Source organism: Pinus tabuliformis, chromosome 4_2, assembly GCF_031772625.1.
Source record: "Pinus tabuliformis cultivar Carrire ecotype Pingquan chromosome 4_2, CPIR1, whole genome shotgun sequence".
NCBI classification, from domain to species: Eukaryota; Viridiplantae; Streptophyta; class Pinopsida; order Pinales; family Pinaceae; genus Pinus; species Pinus tabuliformis.
In genome coordinates, this window is record NC_142304.1 from 852,181,898 (window position 1) to 852,190,689 (window position 8,792).

Sequence of the window (8,792 nt, forward strand, 5' to 3'; positions counted from 1 at the left end):
CAGCTTACATCATTGGCTGGTAATCAAGCGATGTCTTTCCATGTTCGACTTCAGAACGTTTCTCACATGGATAGACTTGTACTTCGAGTGAAGATCGAATGAGATTGAAGACCCCGGATCTAGTTTCATCCATCCGGGCTGTGATATACATTCAGGAAAATAAAAAAATCAAATGTACATCATTGCTACACAGATAATCATCCAATCAAAGGGATGATGGCTCTATCAGAATCATCATTCTACACTCATACGATTGTCTGTCCTATGTACATGAAAATGAATTTATAAATCTAAGCATGGGAATGCTCGCCTCAGCTAGATCATGAAAATATTATGAAGATAATGTATTGTATTGTATCTTATTACAGGTCTCCTCCCAGCATTGAAAGAACTTTGGATCCTCATAATAAAGCATTTCACCCGACATCAAAAGATTAACGACCTCATGCTTTAGGGGGCAACTGTTATAGACATTTTTGGGCCCTACAACCCCAAGAATGAAATGTCCATAAATCAAGGGCTCCTAAGTCCCTAAAAGTGTTGTTCTAACCCCTAAAGGATCAAAGTCAACAGATTACAGCTTCTCCCAGAAGTTCTCCATGAAAAACTGCTCAGAATTGGTCAAAGCAAGATCATTTCAGCTACGCCACTGGCTAAGTGTGTTGCATCTCACCTAAATACATTGTGTGGGTGCGTTGCATTTCAAAAATACCTTCTGTGGGGTGCGATGGGTGAGAAATGACAAATGGCAGTGTCATTCCGCGAGGTGGAGAAGCAATGGAAGCTTCCAGAAACTTCTCCTGTGACACTTGCCTCACTGAATTCGACCAAGGATGAGTAAGATACCATCAATCTCCAAGTGGAAGCAAGAACTATCAGATGGAAGACACTAATCAAATCATGAGTTGACTCATCTCTATTACAGACATCTATATTTGGATCCCTCATCCCAGAGATCCAGAGGCTGGAATTTTGCATATTGTAAGGAATTGCTGTTGGTTTCTTGAGACAAACATCATATTGTTGGGTGATCTAAGCTTTGTTTGAGGTGAATATGGTCTTCTTTGTTGGGAGGTTGATGCTGGGTCAGAACAAATGGTTGTAACTCCTCTTGGCTCTTTCTTGTTTATCAATAAAAGCTATTCAAGTTTTCCTCCATGCTCTTGTATCATTGATGTTTGCTACATTTGTATGGTCAATTTACATCTGATCCTAGATTTTTTATGATTATAGATCCATGTCTTTGTATAGTGTTATGCTTCTGTGATCTTACAGGTACTTTGTGAAGCTGGGCATGCAAGGGAGCAGGTAGCTAAAGACTATCAAAGAAGAGAAAAATCAAATCAGGAGATTAGTGCAAGACAGAGGTTGGTCTTTCTGTTCCTCTCTATCTATAATTCATAAAGGAAAAATGAAAGTAGCTTTTCTCTGTTTGTTTCTATGGCAGCTGTCACACCTTAGTGAGATAGAGCAGTTCTATATAGACACTTTTCCCTGTAACAAATAGGTAGCAATGCAACTGCCTTGCAGTTTGATGAAATAGTCTCAGCCTTGCTAACAGAGGAGATGAGATGGAAATATATGGAGAGCCAGAATGGTGATGCCTTGTCTATACGAGGACGGTCCCAGAACAGAAACAAAAATAAATCATCGAGTGGGAGATCTAAATCTAGAGGGAGATTTAAATCTCCAGGAAAATCTGTAAAGGTGGTGTGCTGGAAATGCAAAAAGGAAGGGCACTACAAAAGGGACTGTAAATCTAAAGCTCCTGATAAAGGAAAGGGGTCTGATGATGCTCCTTCTACAGAGGCGAAAACCACCTTAGATGAAGGTGGGGATGTGTACTTGGCTTCTTCAAGTACACATGTAGATCATGAGGCTTGGTTAATTGACTCATGTGCATCCTTTCACTTCACTCACCATAGAGAGCGGTTCTGCGAGTATGAGAAATACGATGGTGGTGATGTCTTCTTAGGGGATGATAGGAAGGCTAGAATCATTGGTCGTGGAAAAGTAAAGTTGAAGCTGCAAGGTGGAAGGGTCAGAACACTTCCAGGTGTTCTGCATATTCCTGCATTGGCCAGAAATCTGATTTCTGTAAGCAAGTTGGATGATGCAGGTGTAAAAATAGTGTTCGAGAAGGATACCTGCAAGATGGTTCAGGGAGCACTGGTATTGATGCAAGGAGTTCGGATTGGAACTCTGTACAAGCTGCAAGGTAGCACGGTTGTTGATGGCGTAACAGTTTTGTGGTTCCTAAAAGTGGAGCAGAAAATCTAGTGGTCTTTGGAAAGAAGACCATGCTGTGGCATCAAAGGCTTGGACATATTGGAGAGAAGGGCCTTCGAATACTTCATAGTAAAGGTATGGTAGAAGGTATGAGTAATAGCTCTTTGGATTTTGATTTCTGTGAAAATTGTGTATATGGGAAGTAGAATCGAGTGAGTTTCCCCTCTAGTAGTAAGAGGACGAAATAGATATTAGAACTTGTGCACAGTGATGTGTTTGGACCTGTGAAGGTTCCATCACTGGGTAAGTTTGTGTACTATGTATCATTTATAAATGACTTCTCAAGGAATACATGGATATATTTCCTTAAGAAGAAATCTGAAGCCTTTGACAGGTTTAAAGAATTTAAGGCTCTCGTGGAAAATCAGAAAAAGAAGAAGATAAAGGTGTTGAGGACAAATAATGGTGGAGAGTTTTGCAGCAAGGAATTTGAATAATTCTGTAAGAAGTGTGGTATAGCACAAATAATACTACTCCATATACATCTCAGCAAAATGGAGTTGCAGAAAGAATGAATAAGATGTTGATGGAAAGGGCAAGAAGCATGCTCAGTGGTGCTAGGTTAGGACAGGAATTCTAGGCAGAGGTGGTGGATACTGCATGTTACCTGGTTAATAGGTCACCTTCATCAGTGTTGGAGGATAAGACTACATAAGAGGTATGGACTGGTAAGAAACCCTCACTTTCGCATCCAAGGGTATTTGGATGTGATGCATATGTACATGTTGTAAAGGAGAAATGAACCAAGTTGGATAGTATATTTGAAAGTGCATCTTTATTGGGTATAAGGATGGTTTAAAGGGTTATAAGCTTTGGAACCCAGTAACAAGGAAGGTTGTGTACAGCTGAGATGTGGTGTTCAGAGAGGCGAAAGATGTTATTAAACATGAAGTCCAACCAAAGGAACCTGAGAAGATAGAGTTTGAGCTAAAGGAGGAAGAATCAGACTCTACAACAGAGGAGTAATTAGAAGATGAAGAGCCACAAACACCGGCTATGAGAAGATCAGTTCAAGAAAGAAGGCAACCAGAAAGGTATAGTCCATCTACTTTCTGTTCAAATTTTGCTTTGTTTGTTACTGATGATGATCCCAGAACTGTGAAGGAACCAGTGGATTCAGAGGATGGAAAACTCTGGAAAGAGGCCATGGTTGATGAAATGGCATTTTTGCACAAAAATGAGGCTTGGGATCTGGTGGAGTTGCTGGCTAGAAGGAAACCCATTCGCAGCAAATGGGTGTTCAAAAACAATACAAATGCAGAAGGAAAAGTGGAGAAATAAAAAGCTCGGTTGGTAGCAAAAGGTTATTCCCAGGTGCCAGGAATTGATTTTGGTGATTATTTTTCTCCTGTTGCCAAGGTAACTTCTATTAGATTACTTTTATCTATTGTTGCTGCTTTTGATTTTGAGGTAGAACAAATGGATGTGAAGACAACATTTCTTCACAGGGATTTGGAAGAGGAAATCTACATGAAGCAACCTGAAGGCTTTGTGTTGAAGGATAAGAAAGAACTGGTATGCAAGTTAAAGAAGTCTTTGTATGGGTTAAAACAGTCACCAAGGATGTGGTATGAGAAATTTGATACATTTATACGATGACTTGGCTTCACCAGAAGCAAAGCAGATCACTGTGTGTATTTTAAATTAATTGGTGACCGTGTTATTTATCTAGTCTTGTATGTGGATGATATTTTGTTGGTTGGAAATGACAAAGAAATTATCCAGGATTTGAAGACCCATTGTCCTCCAAATTCGACATGAATGATCTTGGTGTTGCAAACTATATTTTGGGCATGGAAATTAAAAGAGATCGGGCAAAGAGGAAGCTCTGGTTAAACCAGAGGAAGTATGTCGAGACAATACTGTAGAGGTTTAATATGTAGGATAGTAAACCGGTGAAGGTTCCTATTCCTATAGGTGTGAGGTTATCTGTTGAACAGTGTCCCAAGACACAAGAAGAGGAAGAGGACATGTCCCGTGTTCCATATGCAAGTGCAGTCAGTAGTCTGATGTATGCAATGGTCTGTACTAGACCAGACATTGCACATGTAGTGGGAGTATTGAGCAGGTTTATGTCAAAACCAACGAAGGAGCATTGGACAGTAGTGAAGCGGGTTTTCAGGTATTTGCGTGGCACTAGTGATTATGGTTTGTGCTACCAAGGAAGACCAGGATTGGATAGAGTTTTGCATATTCATGGCTTTGTTGATGTAGACTGGGCTGGAGATCTGGATCAGAGAAGATCTACAAGTGGGTTTGTGTTTAACCTGTTTGGAGGTGCAGTCAGTTGGATGAGTAAGAAACAATCTGTAGTGGCACTATCAACTACAGAGGCAGAATACATGGCAGCCACTCATGCAAGCAAGGAAGCAATTTGGTTGCAGAGATTGTGTTCAAGTATGGGGTTAGTACAGCGAGCTATAAGGATAGACAGTGACAGCCAAAGTGCAATTTTCTTGGCAAAGAACCCGCATATCATTCAAAGACAAAGCACATTGATGTTCAGTATCACTTTGTGAGGGATATGATAGAAGAAAAAAAGGTGTTGTTGATAAAGGTGGACACTTTGAAGAATACAGTAGATGCATTGACAAAATCTGTGAGCTCTGAGAAGTTCTCTTGGTGTAGAGAAACAATGGGTGTTGCAGGGCTAGATAAATGACTAACCTCTCTTGTGGCCCCCGTGGAAAGAAAACAACAAGTGGGAAAATGTTGGGTTGTGTTATATTATTTCCATGACTAGCCCACATAGTTAACCGAGGGTTAGAGTGGGGGAGATCACAGGGGGTTTGAGGGGCACCCGTAACCCCACTTTATGGGGTCCGGGGCAGCGCCCCAAAAAATTTTGGTTTTGGACCCTATGTTAGGTTGGGCAGACCCACCTATGGTTTTGTGCATGATTTTCGCACATGTTTTTGGACATGATGGTTTTCGGTCCATGGTATTGGACGCAATGGTTTTTCGGTCCATGGTATTGGATGCTTCGGCATGTATAAATATGTATTATAACATTGAAAGGAACATAATGAAAAATCAAGCAGGTAGTCCCGATATTGGGATCTAGGGGAAAATATCTGTCTACATGTGTTTTATGTGTTATGCTCTCGCATTGTTTATTTTATGTGTTTTAGAATTCGTATGCAGGTAATTTCTGTATGGGGTTAAAACCTACATCTGGATTGTAACACCAGATACAAAATTGCAGTGGAAACTGCGCTGGGGTTGAGCTATCTTCATCACGATTGTTGGTTGGCCATCCTTCATCGCAACATGAAGTCCAGCAATATTCTTTTGGACTCCAACTTTGAAGTTCGTGTTGCAGATTTCGGCCTAGCCAAACTCTTGCATCAATCTGGTACGTTGAAATATATGTCTTCAGTTGCAGGCACCTTTGGCTACATAGCTCCAGGTAAGTGGTTGTTTCATCTTTAAATTTTGAAGTCGTTGATTTTGAAGTGGTTGTTTCATATTTAAATTTTAGTAGAGGGTCACCGCAATGTTTAACTGAGTTGCTAGCTTTCCAAAATGGTCTGTTATTGAAGTTCATCATCTGTTATTGCCAAGGCAGAGGCAGAGCAGCGCTGCATTATAAATAAAATAAATTATATAGAAGTCAAAAGTGCTTCATAGTATGCATATTGCTTACTTTGCGGTGGTTTTGCCACTGGCCTTTACTGTAGCATACCATTTAAGATTGGATGTTGAATTTATAGAGTATGCATACACCATGAAAGTGGACGAGAAGAGTGATGTATACAGCTTTGGAGTGGTTCTACTTGAGCTCATCATGGGGAAAAAGGCAACGGGTGAAAAAGAATTTGAAGAGGATATGAACATCATAGCGTGGGCGAAGAAGATGACCAATTGGAACAGAGAAGAAGTTATGAAGATTATTGATCCTAGGCTTATCAATGTCCCATTTGAGGAAGCCCTACATATATTCTTAGTGGCTCTGCTCTATATACAAGCACAGAGGTTCCGCCGAACTACTATGTGCTAGGTAGTAGTAATGCTCACATACTTCAGTCCCAAGCAATAATTTTCATCATTCACATTTGACCACGGGATATGATTGGAAGAGGTTTTATAGTAGAGAATCAGGAGAAGAACAACTTCTAGCAAGTATAGCTTGGATAGAAGTTGTTAGAGAGGGTAATTCCATAGTGAGTGTGGGTAGAATTTCCCATAGAAAGAGATAGAAAAAGAGGCCAAGAAGGAGAACTTGGTACTATAGCAAGTCGTGGAATTGTTATGAGAGGAAGAAAACTTGTCGCAACCCACAAGAAATGGAAAAGAAGTGTTCATGGAAGAAGAATAAGGAATGGATACTGATAGTCACGTACATGGTTCAAAGAAAATAAATCACAGCCAGTCAAAGAAAAATTCCAAAGCAACTCGCATAAGGAGGATGAGTGATAAAGAATTTGAAAGGGAGATGATTTAGTTAAAGGAAGAATTCAGTCATTTGAGACAACTATTGTGAGACTAGGGATATGTCTAGATGATGAAGAATAAGATGGTGAGAACTTCACTAGAGAGGAAATTGAAAGAGAGGATGGGTGCTAGGATGCAGGAATAATTCAGAATAGCTGAGTACCAGATGGAAGTTTATTATGAACCTGAACAAGGAGTGATCCTTGGAGAGGATGAAAGTGATAGAGATGATGAAGATAAATATTTTGATGCCAGAGAGTCTTTTATTTTTCACTGATGATTGGTGTGTGAATGCAAGAAGTTTTTCATATGATGTGCATAACATTGGTTTTGTTTATTACAAGAAGAAAGAACAACCATGAAGCGTTGTTGCAGACACAGAAGGGAAGGCATAATTGTCTTGTAAAGGAAAACAAGATGGAGACTGTATACAGTGGATGAATGCAATAATGAAGGAAGAACCTGAGGTGGAGAAAATTTTATTCTTAGGTGAGGTGTATGAGATAGAGACATTTACTTTTTGTAACAAAAGTGATGAGGATGGTGAATCTTTGGAGGAAAAATTTGTTGTAGTGGAGAGGAACTTGATGAATGGTTTCATGTTTCCAACAATGTATAAGGAAGAGACATTGGAGGCACCTACAGAGACGTTAAAGTATCATAGATTTAAAATTAATATATTTTTTGTGTCTATAGGAGATGATCAATGCAAGGATAGGCATGGTTATGAATCTATCAATTCTAAGAAGGAAATATAATTGAAAGGACATGTAGATACAGTCAATGGAATTTGTCAAGAGGATGAGGACATACAAGAAATGATATGATGGTACGAAGAAGTACAAGGAATTTTGGACAAGGCTATACAAGATTACAAAAGAGTAAGCATGGCATTGGTAAAAAAGAAAGACGTTGCAGAAGAATGGAGAAAAACTATGGAGGAAACCTTGCACAAAGGGATAAGTTGTTTGTGGAAAATTTGTAATTTTAACAAAATACACGATATGGACTTGTTGGAATAGGCGAACAACTTGAAGTTTCAGCCCAAAAGCATGCAGCAGAGGACCTGTAGGCTTGTTAAACAACAACAAAATAAATTGGAAATGATAATAGTTGTACAAATTCGTTGTGGGGGTCAAAAATCAATAAATTATAGCAACAAAGTTCAACAAGAATACACCAAAGATTGGAAGAAGATGTACTAGCCATAGGACAAGCTCGACAAAGAGATTGGTGAATTATGGATGCTAATAAGGAAAACATCCAGGAAGGAGAAAAGATGCAATATATAGAGGAAGATAGGCCATCAAAGGTGCAACTAACTAAAGCACTTTGAATCAAAAAAATTAGTGGGAAACTACAACATAAAGTATGGAACCTAGGAAGGAAAAAAGAGACAATTGTGGGACAACAATAGCATAAAAAATAGTTGGTCTATTGCAAGTCAAATGTTGGGATCCAGGAGGATTACATCAGCTTATGAAAGCACATGGTCAGGATACCATGAATCTTTTGAACCTTGGGAGTATGATGCAGGAGCATCTTATGTCCAAGAAAAAATGTATTTTGACTAGACCTATCGATTTTATTTTACCAAGGGAGTTGGTTCCCTAATATTGATTTCATTCTATATTTTAATGTATAAACATATGCTTTTATGAGATTTCTATGATTGTGAGGAATATTGTAATGAAATCTTCTCCTTAAGAGAGATTTAAAGTATAGTGTATGAGTTAGAGAACATATTGGGTTAGTTAGAATATGGAGAGTTACAATTGTTGAGAAATGGAAACAAGAGAGTCCAGTTTAATTTGTCCTTGAATTAAAATGGAAATTAAATTCGAATTCTATTCTCATAGCAACTTAAAATAGTTAAATTTATTTTATTAAACTTACTTAACTTAGGAAATTCGAGTTGGAAGTCTTTCTGTCATCATGTGTATGTTCTCCCTACTTTGTAGGAGTCCAGTATGAGTTAATTGTGAGTTGTAAAATAGAAGACTCAGCTTCATGAGTCAGCTCAGTTAAATTAGTTTTCAAACAGATTGAGAGAACTAATAGTGAGTTAA

General features: G+C 38.9%; 1 pseudogene; it reads left to right on the plus strand.

Annotated features, from left to right (window-relative positions):
- Positions 1 to 5,559: 5,559 nt before the first annotated feature.
- On the plus strand, positions 5,560 to 6,289 carry LOC149172347 (leucine-rich repeat receptor-like serine/threonine-protein kinase BAM1 pseudogene; annotated as a pseudogene).
- Positions 6,290 to 8,792: the final 2,503 nt, after the last annotated feature.